General features: G+C 57.0%; 1 long non-coding RNA gene across 3 annotated transcripts; it reads right to left on the bottom strand.

Annotated features, from left to right (window-relative positions):
• Positions 1–619: 619 nt before the first annotated feature.
• On the bottom strand, positions 620–10196 carry LOC122239321. Of its 3 annotated transcripts, none has more exons than XR_006218289.1 (5): positions 10034–10196; positions 8748–8877; positions 8048–8167; positions 7764–7904; positions 620–861 (listed from the first exon to the last, which is right to left on the bottom strand). It is a non-coding gene; the product is annotated as an uncharacterized LOC122239321 (long non-coding RNA). The 3 variants fall into 3 exon arrangements; XR_006218290.1 differs by having other exon boundaries at positions 8048–8164; XR_006218288.1 differs by lacking the exon at positions 8048–8167 and having other exon boundaries at positions 10034–10186.
• Between the last annotated feature and the right edge of the window lie 7534 nt (positions 10197–17730).

Genomic DNA, 17730 nt, shown 5'->3' with positions numbered 1-17730 from the left:
AGAGACAGAGACAGAATGCGAGTGCGTTGGGGCAGAGAGAGGGGGAGGCACAGAATCCGAAGCAGACTCCAGGTTCCGAGCCATCAGCACAGACCCGAACCCTTGACCCTTGTGCCAGAGCACAACGTTTATGGAGGTGACATCATAGCCATTAGAGAAATGCAAATCAAGACCACACTGAGCTATTTGTGGAACGCCCAGTAGGACATCTGAAACAGAAAATAATGACAGCACAAAATACTGGCAAGGAGGCAGAAAACTGCATCTCTCGCACATTGCTGATAGGAACGTAAACTAGTAAAACCACCCTGGAAAATAGCTGGTAGTTTACTAAAATTATAATAAAGCAATAATAATACTTATCATATGACCCAGCAATTGCCCTCCTGGGCATTTGTTCCAGATAAATGAAAACTTGTCTGTGCAAAACAATACATATAGTTGTTCATACTAGCTTTATTTATACTAGCCAAAACTGGAAAAAAACGAATGTCTCCCCATAGGTGAACGGTTAAACCTCCGTACCATGGAATACTACTTGGCAATAAAAAGGAACAAACTATCGACACCTGCAATAACTTGGATGCCTTCTAATTATTGTGGATGAAAAAAGGCCAACTTCAAAGGTCACATACTTTATTATTCTTTTTATGCAGTATTCTAGAAATGACAAAGTTACATAGAAGAAAAACAAAATGGTGGTTTCCAGGGGTTAGGAGCAATGGCGGGCGAGTGGGGAGAGGTGGTGAGTTTGATCTTAAAGAGGTAGCATGAGGGAGATCTTTGCGATGATGGAATAATTCTGTATCTTGACTGCGGTGCAGTGATGGGCATGTTCAAAGATCAGGAAATGGCCCCAGCCTTGAGAACAGCAACATGGAAGCAAGAAAACAACAGAGTTATGCCTTCATAATTCTAAAGGAAATTGATTTCCAATTCATATCTCCATATCCAAATCATCAATCAACTGCGAGGGCGGAATTAAATTGTTTTCAGACATGTGCATCTCAAACAATTTACCTCCTATGTGTCTTTCCTCAATGAATCATAGGTGAATGTGCTCCATAAAAACAAGGGAATAAACGAAGCCAGAGGATCCATAAAACAAGAGAGAAGTAAAGGGACTCTCAGGGATCATGATGAAGGGAAATCCCAGGCATACAGGGCAACCTGTCCAGATCAGAGGAGCATTTCCAGGAGACTAGAACACTGAGGGTTGTCATCACCATGATTTCTACTGATGAACCACCTTTTTATCCTCATTTAACCATCAGAGAATGGTACCCACGAAAACAAGGAAGTAAACCAGGAAAGAGGAAGGCATGGATGGGATTCAGAAAATAGGACTCCCACCCAGGACGAAGGCAAGACATCAGCCGAAGCACATTCCAAGGTGACAGTGTGCAGCCATAGCAGAAGATGGCCAGTTCCAAAGCAGAGGAGAAAGAGACCTCTAGTCAGAGGGTCTCCGGGAACAAGTGATGTGAGAATGTGCCCAAAAAGGATATTGGGAAGTATGGGAAGAATTAGTAATAGGTGAGAAGGTATTAAACAAATGAAAAAAGGAAGGCAACTAAGAACACTAAGAAACACAAAGAGTGAGAAAGGAAACGACTGGAGTATACTCTAGGGCCAAGCTGTGATTGTTGTACAGATATAACGTGATCTGGGGGCAGAGCATTTGACTGCAGATATAACGTGATCTGTACCAAAACACTTGATTTGATTTAACCAAAAATTGTAACGTAAATCTATTGGGAGAGGAGGAAAGGAAAGGAAAGAGTGCAGCATATGAGGGCTAAATCCTCATCTGCTATAATAAGAGATCTTAAAAGTTGTGTCTTAAATTGACACATATAATATATATACTATTTAATAATATGTGGCTGTAAATGCCAGAAAAAAAGTGTTAAAAGGTGATAATGATTGATTCTGGAAGGACACTGGAAGGATCAGGGAACAGAGGATTAATAAGCTACTGTATTTTGTCACAAGCCTTTTAGAACTATGCGTTTCGTGTTTTATTTATTACTACATATGTGTTTGATAACATATAATCAATTGTATTTACTTGTATTTATTTGCTAATTTAAAACAAAAACAATAAGACACCACCTTCCCACAACCAAATCTGTACACGTTAAGGAGCAAGTCAATTCCAGGTACTAGAAAGGACGTGGGGGCAACAGGACTCTCAACCACAGCGGTCGGAGCTACAGTTACTTTGGGAAACACTTCACCGCACCCAGTAAAGGTTACTTGCATGTAACCCGTGAGCCAGCACTACCCCCCCGCGGGTCCATTTCTAGAGAACGACTCCTCAACCTTTCTCGCATCGTGGCAAGAAATGACAGTGTTTGCGCAGCACAGCGGAGAAGACGGGCAAGGCCGCTCCGGGGCGTTGAGGCCGGCCAGGAAGTCCGGGGTCCAGGCTGCCCCAGACACGGCCTGGTCACTCAAGTGCAGAGGGACGCCATCACTCAGATATACCTGCACCCCGGTCACGGTGCTCCAGAGGCTCATCCGCAGAAAGGCCCACACACGTGCACCTGGACGCCTATCCCGGCGCGTTTACAGCAGCATTGTGGCAGGAAAAAGCCCGGGGACGACACAAATGTTCATCAACAATAGAAGTGATAAACAAATTGTGATACATTCACACAACGGCATACCAAGCGACAGTAAGACTAACGAAGGACACCCGAAGCATTAAAATGGATAGATTTCACGCGTCATGTTAAAAGGAAGCAACGCACAAGCATTGTATATAAAGGAAGATTCTATTCACATAAAGTCTCAAAAGCAGCTAAAACCAGAGACGATATTATTCGGGGCTACAATCAGAAGTGGAAAATGATAAAGAGATGCAAAGGAGAGATTCATATAAATTCAGGTTTGGGTGACCGGGGAGGAGGGGACAGTACCAGAAAGAATGTGGCCGGAAATGAGCAACCTGGGCTCACACATACATTGTATTCCCTTTCGTGGGTTTATTTCTTTATTTTGAGAGAGACAGAGAGAGACGGAGAATCCCAAGCGGTCGGCTCCCTGTCAGCGCAGAGCCCGAGGCGGGGCTCGAACTCATGAACCGTGAGCTCGTGACCTGAGCTGAAACCAAGAGTCGGATGCCTGGCCGACAGAGCCCCCCGGGCTCCCCCATTTTATTCTTTAATCTGAGGGGTGGCCACACGGAAGTTTGCATCGTTATTATTGCTGCTGTTTTGCTGGTGTCCTTTAAAAGGTACACGTGCACTTTGGACACGTGTGGACGATGTATGAGACGTCCGTGGACGTGACAGTGGTCAGCAAGACCAGAAAAGAGCCGGCAGTCACTTTGTCCTCCTCTCCCACCGCCAGGACCTGGCGGTGCTGCTAACCCCTGCCCCCTCCACTCACGTGGAATTGCTTCCAGGCGCCTCATTTCCGTCTTGGTCTTTTCAGCCCCCAAGTGCAACATCATTATCTTTGCTCCCTATTGTCGACTCAGGGTGGCACTTGTCCACGTGTTTAGCTCCTGCTCGCTTGCCATTCCGTTTCTTGTTTCGGGACTTCCTCTTGAATCACTTCCCTTCCTCCCGAAGGAAGGTCTGTGGCTGACAAGTTTCCCCCTACTTTTATTCATTCTGGGTCTTAAAAATATTTTTCCCCCTCACGGGCCGCCAGGAGCAAAGACTGCATTTCCTGATCCCGCTTGCAATATTGTCCGGCCGAGTTCCTCTTGGAACGAAATGTGACTCCTTGGAAGTGTTCTTACTGAAGAAGGGCACAACCTGCCCTTCTTTGTCCCTTCTTCCTCCCTGTTGGCTGGTTGGAATGTGACGCAACGGCTGGGGCATCAGCAGCCATCTTGGACCATCCCGTGTCCTCGGGAATAAGTCAGCACAGTGCAGCAACGAGACGGAAGGATCCGGGATTCCTGACACCACCTAGTCCTGGGCTCACCCTTTTGGGCTTCACAAACATAAGGAGACACGAAGTCAAGACTATATGGGGGCTTTCTCCTATACCCTAATATGGTATTAGAGCAGAAAATGTTCTCAAATCAAAGCAGAACTACGAGCCGCTATTTGACCCGCTCCCTCGCTGGATACTGTACCAATTTATTGGCGATTCAGTCTTCAGAGAAGCCTGACGAGGAGAGCGCACGTCCCTGCGTTAGCGCGAGGGGAAGCCGAGTCCCGTGGACGGTGTGGGGCTTGCTCGGCTCCGCACACACCCTGAGTTGTACGTGAACAGCACTCTCGGCTCCTCTCCAAGCAGATCCTTTTCTTGCGTGTTCCAGAAGCGCAGGGTCTCGAAGGCAGCGGATGTCAGGACATCACTGAGACACTGGCGGGTGGATGAGGGTGTTTCTCCCTCTGTGGCCCTGGCATGTGCGTGTGGAAGGCCACAAAGCTCCAGCGCCAGGCTGGTTCTGGCCTCAGGTCCCCCCAGACTGTGTGGGTGACCCCGTCATCAGCGCCTCATTCCTCAGCGCCCAGGGCAGGGGACAAGCTTCGCAGCACACGCTCACTTCTGGCCGGTAGCACGGGACCTTGGGGGGCTGGCCTGGGGGAGGGGAAGTGTGGTGCAGGGACTGGGAGGGACGGAGCCAGGTGGAGGTGGGAGGGGCTCCTTCAACCCTGTGCCCCACTAGCTGTGCACCCTCACACCTGCCTGTCCCAGGGCCTCAGTCTTCCCTTCTGCACTGCATGGGGGTGGGGGGGGGGGCAGCAGACATCTCCCTTTCCGGGCACTTCCTGCCCCAACGTGCCCTGGCCCGAGCTGGGCTCACCTCTGTGCCAGGCACAAGGGGGACTCCATGCGGAGAAAGAGAAGAGGAACCAGGCATGCGAGGGCCCAGGACGGCGTGCTGTGACCTAGGGGAGGCTGGCGCTGTATACTCCGACCTGGGGGACCCCAGGGGAGCCGGGGCACTGGACTAGGTCCCCATCCTGTCACAGACACACCACTGGCTGGCTAGCGTGAGGCCAATCCCTTTAAGACTCTGAGCCTGTGCCCTGGCTCGGAAAACGGTCCTCCAGCCCTGAGAGAGCCCCACGGAGAAGCCCCGGGTAGGCGCCCAGGACGGTGTGCACCGGGTGGGGCCTCACGACGGACGCTCCCCCAGAAGTGTCCACAGCGGAGCACAGGACGTGCAGGGCCGGGTCTTGGAGGGCGTGGGAGGGACCCCGGGGCTGGGTGACCGCCGGAGCACAGGGGTGGAGGCGGGACAGGCTAGCGTGGCTGGAAAGACAGAGGCTGGGGCCACACGCGTGGGCTGGGGGCCACGAGGCTTAGGCTGCCCTCACCGGGAGGAAGAACGGAGTCGGGGAAACTGAGTCACCCAGCCTGTGCCAGCACCCCCAGAGCGCAGCCCCCCGCATCAGTTCTGCCGCGAGGCTCGGCCCTCCGCTGCCCGGTCTCCGTGAACACAGAGCGGCTTTTGTTCCAGGATTTATTTTTCCGTCAGACTGATATTCGAGTCACTTCACGCGGCGCTCTCCAGCGTCAGCAAAATAAAGATGCAAATAAATCCCCTGACCCGGCTCCTGGGGCCGCCAGAGAACGCACGGCCTCCCCCCACCCTCGCCGCTCACGGTGGCTTTGAATTTTAAATTTCATTTTCCCATCGCTTTTCAATAAATGCTTTTCCCCGTGATGTCTCGAGTCCTGACCTTATAATGCCCGAGTTAAAAGGCAGTGTCTTGTTTCCAGCTGCAGATAATTTACTTTTCAATGGTCCAATTACACGGCAGCCGGGCTCTGCCCGGTCGCGCCGAGACGTCGCTGTTTGCCCGGGAGATAATGGTGTCGCGGGCAACCTATCTGCTGGCTGACCCGGGCCTGTCCTCGGGCGGCCGGCTGGCAGGAGAAGGCACTGTCTCCGGAGCCTTCTGCGTGTCCGCCCACCCACGGGGCTGGGACCGGCCCTCGAGAGACCGGTGGCCTCCGTGGGGCAAGGCCACGCTCTGGGCGCGCACCGCGGCTCCTGGCTTCCTCGGCGGCCCGGAGGCGGCGTGCGGAGCCCTCGGCCCTGGGAGGTGTTCAAGGAGGCGTGAAATACTGCCTTATGTTTTTGAACGAAGTGTAAAATCTGCCCAGTCCCTAACCCTGGTTCATGATCATCGTAACAAGGTGGCTTTATGGGTCTTCTGTCCCCGTGACGGAAGACCCGAACCGACGGAGACCTACCTGTGCCTTCACGTGTCTTGAAATGAAACACTTGAGCATTTTGCTCCTTTGTAATATTTCTCCTCTGGGTGCAAAATGCTGACTTGTAAGTGGTTTTCTTTAGAAAAGTAAATAAATAAAAATAAAGGCTCGGTCTAACTGCTCCCACTTTAAGGCCAAAAGAAAATTTCCTAACCGCTCTTGGAGGCGTTAGAGGGACGTCGACGCGATCCCTCTTCTCGTCCATCATGCAAGAGCCTGTCCGTCACTAGAAACCGGTGGGAACCCCTGAATTTTAAATACTTTCTCCTTGGAATTTTCTCTTAAAAACAAATCTAAAAAAAACTTTTTTTTGTTTATTCATTTTTGAGAGAGAGAGAGAGAGAGAGAGACAGAGCAGGAGCAGGGGAGGGTCAGAGAGAGAGGGAGACACAGAATCCAAAGCAGGCTCCAGGCTCTGAGCCGTCAGCACAGAGCCCGACGCGGGGCTCGAACTCGTGAACCACGAGATGGTGCCCTGAGCCAAAGTCGGATGCTTAACTGACTGGGCCGCCCAGGCACCCACTTGAAAACAAATCTAAATTGGAAAAAAAAAAAAAAATCTAAATTGTTAGCAATTTAAAACCAGAACAAAACCCCCCAGCACGTGGAAGCTGTGTGACAGAGCAGCCCCACCAACATGGCTCCTGGAGAACGGGGGACGGGGACGGCCAGGCGGTCAGCAGGGGCATCAATGGCCCTGTAATCGGAAGGCAGCCCGGGGAAGCTGGGGCCTGGGAGGGGCCGTGAAGGGAGGCCCGGGGGGACCGGAGGGTTGGGGGGCCCCTTCTTTCCTCCAGCCCTTCCTTTCTTCTCAGCCCCTAAGATGCCACCACCCCCGCAAGCCAGTTCGCACAAACGCGCAGAGGCCCCCCGGGGGCAGCTCTGCGTCTCCAAGCTGGCGGCCATCAAGGGGAGGCCACCAAGGCCATCTTCGTCAGCTCTGGTCCATCCTCTGGCCAGTTCACGTGCCGCCTGTGGGACAGGTGGCTCGGTTCGACCCAGTGCTGTTGCGGGAGCCCCGGCTGCGTGCCAGGCGCCGGGTCCCGCCCGAGATGCCGGACGTGTCTGTGGCGCATTAAGGACGGCTGCCACGTCCTGCCGCTGCCCCGCTGGGAGGCACATTCATTTCTCCGAGGCCGTGAACCTGAGCCGGCCCTGGGGCCGGCTCTGACGCAGGGCACGGGGCAGAAACGACGCTCGGCGGGTTCCAGGGCTAGACCATAAGAGGACGGGCAGGGTCTCCCGCACTGTCTGCACGGGGAGGATCGGTCCACCTGATCTGGGGCTCAGTACCTGCAACCCCTCACAGCCTACAGGCCCTCACTCTCCTCCAGCCTGGCCTCCGCTCCACCTGCTTCGTATGATGTACCCGCTCACCCAGAGCGTGGGTGGGAAGGAGGGCCATAGGACTCAGACCACCCCCCCCCCACCCCCGTAGGAGGAAAAGGGCACCATGCTCCCTCCAGGAAGTCAGGCTACTTGGCTGTCCTTCTGTAACTAAGCAGCAATCGTTCCAGCACCTCCAGGATCCGTGCAGAGCGTGTCTGGGGCCCTGGCCAAACGCTCACCTTCGAACAGAGAATCGGGGGCTTTTCCTGCAGGGGCAGCGAGAGCCAGCCCACAGGGGCTCAGCTTGGCCACAGGCTCAGGCAGATCCAGGCGGCAGAAAGAGGTGTGAGCAGGGCAGAGCCTGCTGGCCAAAGTTCCTGCTGGAAAAGCAGCCCCGGAATGTTCTCTCTGCTGCTGCAGAGCCCTGCATTACCCAGAGGACTTCACAGGGTGACCCCGTCTTCCCCTGGGAATCAGATGACGCGAACCACTTCAAGGATCTGGCATCTCACGGCTCTGATACCTGAGGCTCTGCCAACACGAGCTGCCGCTCCTTCGCCACTGCCGAACACAGAGCCTTGGGCAGCCTGGCCCACTGCCAGCTTCTCTTCTCCACAAGGAAGCCCCAGCTACCCTGGGCCTGCTGGGGCCAGCGGGGCACCTGAGCTCCCCTGTCCGCCCCAAGGCACAGTGAGATGCACAGGGCCCAGGCCCGGAGGGACTTGCCCTGCCCCAGGCCATGCTGCAAGCCGGGAACGCATTGACCGGACCTTTTAGAATAACAGGTGCTAAAGGGGACGTCCCTCTACCCCCAGGGACGGGGTTAGGGGTTCGGGTGAGGGCACCGGCCGTAGGCAGAGAGGTCTGAGGTGCCCACTGGCCTGGGCAGGGTGCAGGAAGGGTGCCGGTAAGGGGAGGGAACAGACGCGCGGAGAGCAGAGACTCCATGGTGCCTCGGGAGTGGGGGTCTAGCCCGCTGGCTTCCAGAACCAGGAGGATCTTGAGGGTGGTCGCGGGGTGGGGGGGGGGGAAGAGTGGTGCAGGCTGAGCCCCCACCCCCCAGGACGCCGGGCCTCCCGGGCACCATGTTACCTGTGTTCCCATCTGTCAACGCGCCCTGTCCCACTGAACCCCCATGCTCTCCACCCCCCCCACCCCCGCCTCCTGCCCGGTCGCCTGTGGAGGCTCCATCACCCTCCAGCCGGGGCATCTCTCTGTCTTACCTGCACCGCCTCCCCGGGTGGGTTCGTTCGTCTGGGCCTTGGACTTGATCTCACCCGAGAGCTGATGACACCCGCCTCCGCCGGACGCCAGACGCGGGCCCCCACGCGGTTCTCCACATCACCACGCACGCTTTTCCCGGGCGGCCGGGAGCAGACCGCGAGTTCCCGCTCCCAGACCCCACGGCTCGCACCCCTGGGCTTCCCCCACTGTCTGATGGCTCCAGACCCACGCAGTCTGCAGGCCCCAGGCTGGAGGGGCAGCTGGACTGTCTCTCTCCGTCTCCCCCTTCTCTCCTACCCAGGAGAAGACCTGTCAGCTGCTTCCTATGCCCTCTCCCTTCTCCCCAGGACCTCGGGCTCAGTGCCCCGTGTCCCCTGCCTGGACCTGGGAACAGAGTCAGCTTGCTGAAGCCTGGACCACACGCCCCCATGCAACCTGAATCAGCCCAGGCCCCCGCCGGCCCCTCCCCTGTCCCTCCCCTCTCTCTCCGTTGTCCCTCCCCAGACCCCCTCATGTCCCCCCATCTCTTGTCCCCCCCCTCCCGGTCACTCCCCTGACCGCCTCCTTCCACCCCCCTTTCATTGCCCCTCCCCCCCAGCTACAATTCCCTCCCGCATTTGCTTGAAGATTGTAGGGATGCTCCCCACTGTGTGCCTGGTCCAAATCCCCTTTCCCAAGCTCCTCCGTTGGCCAAGTCGGCCCAGGTCTCTCGTCAGAGACCCCTCCGCGGCCACAGGGGCTGAGAACCCCCTAATTTTACAGTAGCCGCAGCCCCTCCAGGCCTCACCCCACCCCTCCTCCTACGGGGTGCAGGGGCCCAGCGTCCCTGGTCTCCCACCAGCTGGGCTCCAAAAATAAATACCCCACGTCCTGATTCTTCTCCCACAGAATCCTGACCCCTCAGGGCAGGGCCCCCGCCTCGTCACCACCAAGGTGCCATCTGCACATCTAGAAAGTTCTCTGAACAAACCCCTTCTGACACTGGCAAGCCAGCTGCTGGGACCGGCTGTGTGCTCCAGGAGGGACCCTCCACACACGGGCTCCGTGCCTGGGGGAAGGGTGGGGGGCTGGGGAAAACCTCTCTCCTCCGTTCCCTGCTTCCCGCCAGGGCCCTCCATGGCCGTATTCGTTTTCTCTTTCATTCCAGGAAACTCCCCGCACAGAAGAGAGCCGGGCTACCCCCCATCTGCGGGCTCTGCCCCTCCATCGGGGCAGGACGCCTGGCCTGGCCTAAAGCAGTGTGTGGGGCTGAGGGTTGGATGGGGACTTCAAACCTTCCTATCACCTTTGGGGTTAAACGTCCGCCGCGTCAGAGACGGGAGCACACATCAGAGGCAGAAATGCACTCGAGGACCAGACCGATACCTTTTTCCACCAACCCGCTGGCGAATTCCGGGAGTCCCCACATTCTGCGGGCAAGGCCCTGCGCAAGGCCGGCGGGAACGCCCCGCCGTCCAGCTCCCACCGGGGACCCGCAGCGGCCAGCAAAGTGGCAGGTTCCGACCGCCACCGCCGGGGGCGCCACCGCAAAGGTACACGCGCCAACACTAGGAGGCGCACGCGCACAGGTCTCGGCCCCCGTGGGGCTTTCCGAACATCGGACCCTGGCGTTGCGCCTGCGCGAGGATCCTGAGCCGCTGAGCGGTCGGCAGACGGGGTGGCGCGGCACCCCGGCAGCGCGCGGAGGAAGTGCGCGTGGGGTGTGGGCTGTGCCCCCCGACGTGACGCCCAGTTGGGAAGTGAGGTGCGGGCGCGTGCTGTGCCACCTTTTATTTAAAAACAGACAAGAAGGGGAGGGAGACCCACCTTTTCTGATTGTGTCCTGCTCTCTCACGTTGACTGCAGAATCTTGTAACTCGTTCCAAGAAGTGTAAAACCAAATTAAGTCGTAAAATGTCCGCTCTGTGAAAGACAGAGAAAAGACAAGTCACAGACTGGGAGAGAAATCTTCGCGAAACACGTATCTGATAAAGGACCGATACCCAAAATGTACCAAAACATTTAAAACTTAGGAATAAGGAGAGAAGGAACCCAATTAGAACAGGAGCTAAAGACCTAAACAGACCCCTCACCAGAAGATTCCAGATGGGAAATGAGCGCAGGCAAAGATGCTTAGTGTTAGCGTCAGGGGATTGCAAGTCAAAGCAGCGAGGCGGCGCGGCCCCCACACCTGAAAGGCGGAAACCGGGAGCCTGAGAGCACCAGCTGCTGGTGGGGACGCGGAACCACAGGGACTCCCATCCGCGCCGCTGGAACGGGAAATGGCGCGGCCACCCTGGAAGGCCCTTGGGTGGCTTCTCACAAAACTAAACATACTCTCACGTATGATCCGGCGATCCTGCTCCTTGGTGCTTACCCAACGGAGCTGAGAACTCACGTCCACACGAAAACCTGCACGTACGTCTTTAAGCAGCTCCCTTCGTAACTGCCCAAACTCAGAGGCCGCCGAGACGTCTCTCCGGAGGTGAACGGGTCAACACACCGTGGTCCGTCCAGACAAGGGGAGGCTTGAAGACGAAATGAGCCATCAGGCCAGGAGACGGGCACGGAGGTCACGTAAGTGTGTGTTCCAAAGTGAAAGGAGCCAGTCCAGACTACCTATGTGCGACTCCAAGCATATGGCTTCTGGAAAAGGCAGAACGGAAGGGAGGGTGGAAAGATTGGTGGTTGCGGGGGTGGGGGGAGGCGGGAGGAGGAACGTTCGCTGAGTTTCTAGGGCAGTGAAACTATTCCACGTGAAGCCATAATGGTAGGTGCCCGTCCTCACGCATTTGTCGAAACCCACGGAATGCACAGCACCAACAGCCCTTAGCAAACGGCGGACCTTGGGTGATAGCAGGTGCCCGCGTAGGTTCGTCTCTTGTGACGGATGAGCCTCGCTGATGCAGATGTTAGCAACAGAGGAAGCTCGGGTGAGGGGACACGGGGACTCTCTGTACCTTCCGGTGGATTTGTTTTGTAAACCAAAAACCGCTCTTTAAAAAAAAGTCCGTTAATTTAACAAACTGAATAAGACAAGTAGATGCAAACACATTAAATCATAATAAGAAAGCAATCTCTAAGAATCAGAATGAAACAAACCTGTGTATCCAGTCAGTGGCTTAACCACACCAAGACTTATTTCAAACGACTTTATAAAAACATGGTAGTGTGACTATATATCCCCGGTGGAACGTATCCTAGGGGCAAAAATAACAATGAAGACACTTTAAATTGATTTCAGTAATCCAGTTGCTAAGACTGTTAGTACTGCTACTTTGAGGCTGTTACACGCTCGTAACATCTATATCCACCAGCTACCCGCTGCCATATGGCAAACTACGAAGCTTTATGGCAATGATCTGCTACTTCTCAGTTCTGTGGGTCCCACGGCTGGTTGTTCTTGGGCTCTCCAAGGGGCCCTTGTTTGCACCAAGTGACTTTCTCGGCCTGTGTCCTTCCCAGACGCCTCTGTCCAGTTCGAGCTGTCTCCTTCAGTCCAAGCTGGCCGTGTTGTCACCAATACAACTCCCTTTAGGACCCTGTAGATTTCCTGTGAATCTAATCAAGCCTGGCTCCATATCCCGAAAGCACGCATCCATAGTTCATTTTTGAGAGCGGTGTCTCTCTATCTTAGGGCATATCTGAGGCTGTTGTGGGATGAATCCCTTAGGTTTCCTGAAATCCCTTTTGTCTGACTGAGAGGGTCTGTCAGGCACAGCCTTACAGACACAGGCTTGATTTGAGCCCCAGGACTCCCCTCACTGTATATCTTTACCAGGTAGAGATACTGGGCAGGAGGGACAGTTTCATTTTCTAACCAAGCACATCCTGGGCCTGCTTTTTAAACTCTGCTCGCAGATTGAACAGTGCCTTCCTTAGCTCACCTGCCTTTCCGTACCTTGTCGTGCCCAGCTAGCAGCCACGGGCACGGTTAATACCCTGTCTAGCGCTCTGCCCGGCCACATGCCACAGTGTGTGAGGAACGCCTTATCTCTTCCACGTTGCCATAGGCCACAGTTTGTCGTTTATACCTAAGTGACAAGGGTCCTCCTTTCTCCAGCCTCCAATGGTCCCTTCACCACCTTCCCAGCCGTCACCCACTCAAAAGTCAATATCACATGTTCCGGAACCGTCCTCTGTGTTGCTTCTCTGTTGCAACAGGACAGACTCCCCCAAAGTCAAGAAACTGTTGTCAAGAAACAACAATTTATACTTCCCACCATGCCTTGGGTCGGTGCTGGATCCCCCACCGACCTCACCTGCCCTCCCCCGCCACCAACCTGCATTCAGCTGGTGGGTCGGCTCCGTGCCAAGCTTACCAAGAGTGGCTACGACGGCTGGTCCACGTCCCCGCTTGTTTTATGATCTGAGGCTTCTTTGTAGCCCGGCGGTCCCCGATCCGAGACGAGAAACAGACTGCAGGCTCTCCTAAGGGCTCCCTTGGAGGTCAGACCACGTCAGCCCCATTGCTTCTTCCGGATCAAAGCATACCATGAGACCAGCACAGCTTCGAAACTGCCAAAACGGACTCTCCTACTTGGAGGCGTAGCAAACATTCTGTGTCCAAACTGACCGATCACGTCCGGTGAGATAAAGCAAGTAAGTGATGTGTCGATGTCCTTAGGAATCACGATCTTCAGTGTAAGAGGGGAGACGTGTAAATATAAGACCAAAGAAGCTACACAAACGCTGTCAGCCTACGTTAAGTTGGATATATTAGTATGAGCTCCTGGTATATTTTTCTCTTGCAAAAAATGACATGTGTTTCCCAGCCCGGGCCTCAGAAAGGCTTAGAGGTTGTGACTTGTCCAGCAGCAGTGACCCCTCAGCTCTCAGACTGTGACCAGGAAGAAAAACCATTCCCCCCTGAAAGGAACCGGAGCTCCGGAGAGGCACAGCCAGTCGGAGGTCTCAGGTGGGAAAGATGGATCTGGAACGTATCGTCCCGTGGGAAAGCTAGGCGCCCTCAACATGACGGAGCGCCAGAGTCAGAAGGCGGCCTCCCTCTGGCTGGGGATGGAACGATGTGCACATCAAAAAAATCTCTGTCTTCATCGACGCACACATCATTTGTGCCTGCAATGAACCGAGACCAAATTCAGTGGCACCATAATGACACCAAATGAAAAGAAAAGTTCCTGGGCGTTTTGGGAGCCACTAAGACCCCTTCTCGTTCCTTCCTGTGAATCGTGCCAAATGGAAAGAATCACACGCTGATTCTGCCTTTCTGGACGACCCCTTGGTCAAGATGACTGAGCAGTTGTCGAGGAAGGTCTCTGTCCTGGAAGAATGCCAGATGGAAACCCCAGAGCGTGTTGGGCCAGTGGCTAGAACCTGTCACCTTTGGTGGCTGTGCCAACCACGCGGCAGGAAGCTGATGGGACACCGTGCAAAAGATGAGCCAGGCTGGTGCCCTGGGCACCGATCAACCCTGATGGCGTGTCCAGTGAGACAGGCGGCCGCGTGAGCCGCCGTGTGAGACCCTGGAGGAGGTGCCTGGCCCGTTTAGGAAGCGTTCACGAGAGGCACCGAGTCCGAACCTGCCCTGGCCTGCAAGGGCTGGCTGTGGTGCAGGACACAGGGGCCGGGGACCAGGGTAAATGGCACCTGAGGGGTGCAACCCCCAAGGGCAGATCGGGACAGCTGGCCTCTTCAGCAGGAAATGGCCAGATAAAGAAGAGGTGTGGGGGACCCGTGCTGTAAGAAGGCACGGCAGCCCGCCCCCCGCACGCTCTGTGCGAGCTGGTCTGGACCCTGTTCAGACAGAACGGCTCCGAACATCCTCTGAGCAACCAGCAGATCTGGGACAGTGACGTCACATTTGGTGAAGTCAGGAAACACTGTTAATATTTTTAGGTGTGGAAATGGGACTGAGCCCGTAGTTTACAAGATTCCGCATTGCTTAGAGGTTCACCCCGGGGAACTTAAACGCCAAACAATCTGCTTTAAAATAACCCAGTGGGGGCTCGGGGGCCAAGCGTGTGGATGAGCAAGTCTGGCCTCAGGTGGGTGACCAAAGCCGGGAGATGCGTCGTCCGTGAGCCTGCCGGGAGCTGTTCTCTCTCGTGGAACCTGCTTCTGGACGCATTTGTAAAGCTCCACCCTGAAGTCCTCAGAAACAGAAAACTAAAGAAACCTCTGTTGAGCAAAGAAAAGGGTAGACCGAGTTGGCCAGCGGTTTCCCGGTGATGCCGCAGGAGCCGGCTGGAGACCCCCGTACAGGAATTCTGGGGGGTCCCGACCCGCACACGCTGGGGCCGAGGGAGGCAGGCTCCGGGCAGGGGAAGCCGCTCCGAGACGGGGACCCTGCGGGCTCAGGAGGAGGAGGAGGGCGCCCGGGGTTTCGTCTGGTCGGTGGGGGTCCAGTGTCCACGGCACCGACCCTCAGGAAGGCCCCCCGGGCGTCCTCCAGGCCCGTGGGGAACCATGTGACATTCTGGCGCACACACTCACACGGTCACGCACGGTCCTGCACTCACGGGCACGCGGGGTTTTACCAGTCGGGGTCCCTGCAGGAGATGGCAACCCACACAGGGCGACTGGAGGAGGCAGACGACGGGCTCCTTCACGGGAGGGGGCAGGGGGAAGGGAGGGCCACAGCCTCAGGGAAGGCCCCCCCCCCCCCCGCACCAGCTACCGCTGTCACTGTCACCATACAAATCCGGGAGGGGACAGGGGTGTCAATGCCCCTGCCCTGCCTCCCCCCTCCTCTCCCCCTCCCTTCTCCCCTCCCTCCTCTCCCCTTCTCTTCCTCCCTCCCCCCTCCCTCCCCCTCCCTCCTCTCCCTGTCCAGGCCTGCCCAGGGCTGAACCCAAGGAAGCTGGAGGTCAGGAGCCCACAGGAGCCAGACAGACAGGGAGATGGGGTGGGGGGAGGTCGGGGGTCACCTGGACCTCCAGGTGCCTGGAACCAGGACCCACTTGTGTGCATTTTTTACAAAAATGTGACGCTATTACACCGGCAGTTTTGAAATGGCTTTCCTCCGCCTGCACCCTCTCTGGCCCCGCGTGGACGGCTGCAGCGGGCCCCGGTGGCCTCGGTGCCCCGGAACACGTCACGGGCGTGTTCTCCGCCGCGGTCTGTCGCACGCTGGAAGGCACGCACACGTCCGAGCCGCTCCCGGGCGGTTTGGCTGCTGGAGGGGCCCTGAGAATTCGTGGGGCGGCGACACATGGCCCACCGAGCCGCTCCAGCCCCTCCTCCGCCCCCAGCTGACACCGTGCCCCTGCCGCCCTGGCCCAACCCCCGCCCCGAGCGGAGCCGTGTGTCCCATCAGGCATCGGAGCTGCGCCCAGCTGGCCCTTCTGGGGGAGACCCCACAGCAGGGCCCGGAGCGGGGGGGGGGTCCGGGGCTGGGGGGCGGGCAGGGCGAGGCAGCGGCTGACCTCGTGGAGGCGGAAACTTCCAACAGCCGGGAAGAGGGGCTGGCGGTGGAGTCCGGGCACCAGCACTGCCGGCCCCTCCCGGACGCAGACCAGGGCCTGTCCTACCGAAGGCCAAGGCGCCGCGGGGGCCGGAAACTAGCGGTTCGGATGTCGCCAGGGGGACAAACGCGAGGTGCGTGGGTAGGAAGTCTGCTCTAGGCCCGGGAGCGCGAACTGATTTAGCCGTAATTCATAAAGCACAAACCTGGTTGCTATGTAATTAACTCGCAACGTAATGAGTAATAAAATACAATTATATTCCTGTAACACATTAAACTCCCGTGCTTTCTTAATCCAGTTCAAAGGCCCCGTGCGTGCTCCCGAGACGGGGAACACATAGAGGGACCAGAAGAGGCGCTTCCCAAACACGTGGCCTGACACGGGCTCTCCGACCCCTGGGACCACGTTGCCCCGCCATCGAGGGCGGAGGGCGTGGAGCCTGCCGGGGCGCTCTGCGCGCACAGGGGCTGCGCGCATCCCGGGCGTCAGCAGGGACTTCTGGCCGAGGGGCAGGCGGACCCGTGCCCCCAGCGACTCCACGTCCAGGTGTCCACCAGCGCGAGGCGAACACGCGGAACGCGCAGCAGCCCTGTTCGCAGTTGCCCCGGAGTGGAGACCACGCACGTGTTGTGCACGGAGGGCTGGAAATACGATGTGGTCGGTCCACACGGTGGGACGTCATCCGGCCATAAGACGATGAAGCGCGGCCCGTGCGCCCGCACGGACCTCCAACCGTGTGCTCCGTGAAAGAGGCCGGACACAAAAGACCACATGTTTACGGCTCTGTTCGCAGGAAAGGTCCGGAAGAGGCGAATCCAGAGACAGCAGATGGGTGGACGCCAGGGCTGGGGAGAGGGTGGGGAGACTGGGGTTCGGGGAGATCTCTCTCTGGGGTGTTGGAAGGGATGCAGACTGAGGGGGATGGTGGCGTCCGCGACTCCACGAGGAACCGCCGAACGGTGTGCTTCGAATGGGCGCGTTGGACGGTGTGCAAACTTCCTCTAAATAAAACCGCTTTACAGAAGGGCGGAGGGAGGGGTGGACGGGCTTCCGGGGTGCAGCAGAGGAGACCTGGGGGGCACAATGGTGTGTGTGGTGCCTCCTCCCTCCCCCGGCAGTCAGGGCAGGAAGCATGCGCTCAGCACTGACCTTGGGGCGCACCAGGGGGGCAGGGCCGGGCGACCAGCAGGCAGGTCACCCGCTCCGCTTCGATGCCGCCTGATGGGTGTCGCAGCCGGGGGCGGACCCCGCCCTCCGTCTGCACCTGCTCGTGTCCCAGCTGGACCCCTGGGTACAAATCCCCACTCCTCCACCGGCCACCGGCCTGACCCAGTGTGTCCGAGAGCCTTGGCGAGCCTCAGTCTCCCCATCCGTGACACGGAGATTCCCACGTCCTGCCAGGCAGGCTGTTAGGAGCCAGGGCCCTGCCGACCGGACAGAAACCGCCTCAGGCACTGATGGAAACAGACGCACCCCTTCCCCTTCCTGGTGACATTGGGGCCAGCTGTTAGAGTCACCACCGGGGAGGATGGACACACACCATTGCTTCCAGCCGCAGGCAGGACGCGCTCCCCGC

This window comes from Panthera tigris, chromosome B3 (genome assembly GCF_018350195.1).
Source record: "Panthera tigris isolate Pti1 chromosome B3, P.tigris_Pti1_mat1.1, whole genome shotgun sequence".
NCBI classification, from domain to species: domain Eukaryota; kingdom Metazoa; phylum Chordata; class Mammalia; order Carnivora; family Felidae; genus Panthera; species Panthera tigris.
This window is presented reverse-complemented; position numbering and strand designations above follow the sequence as displayed.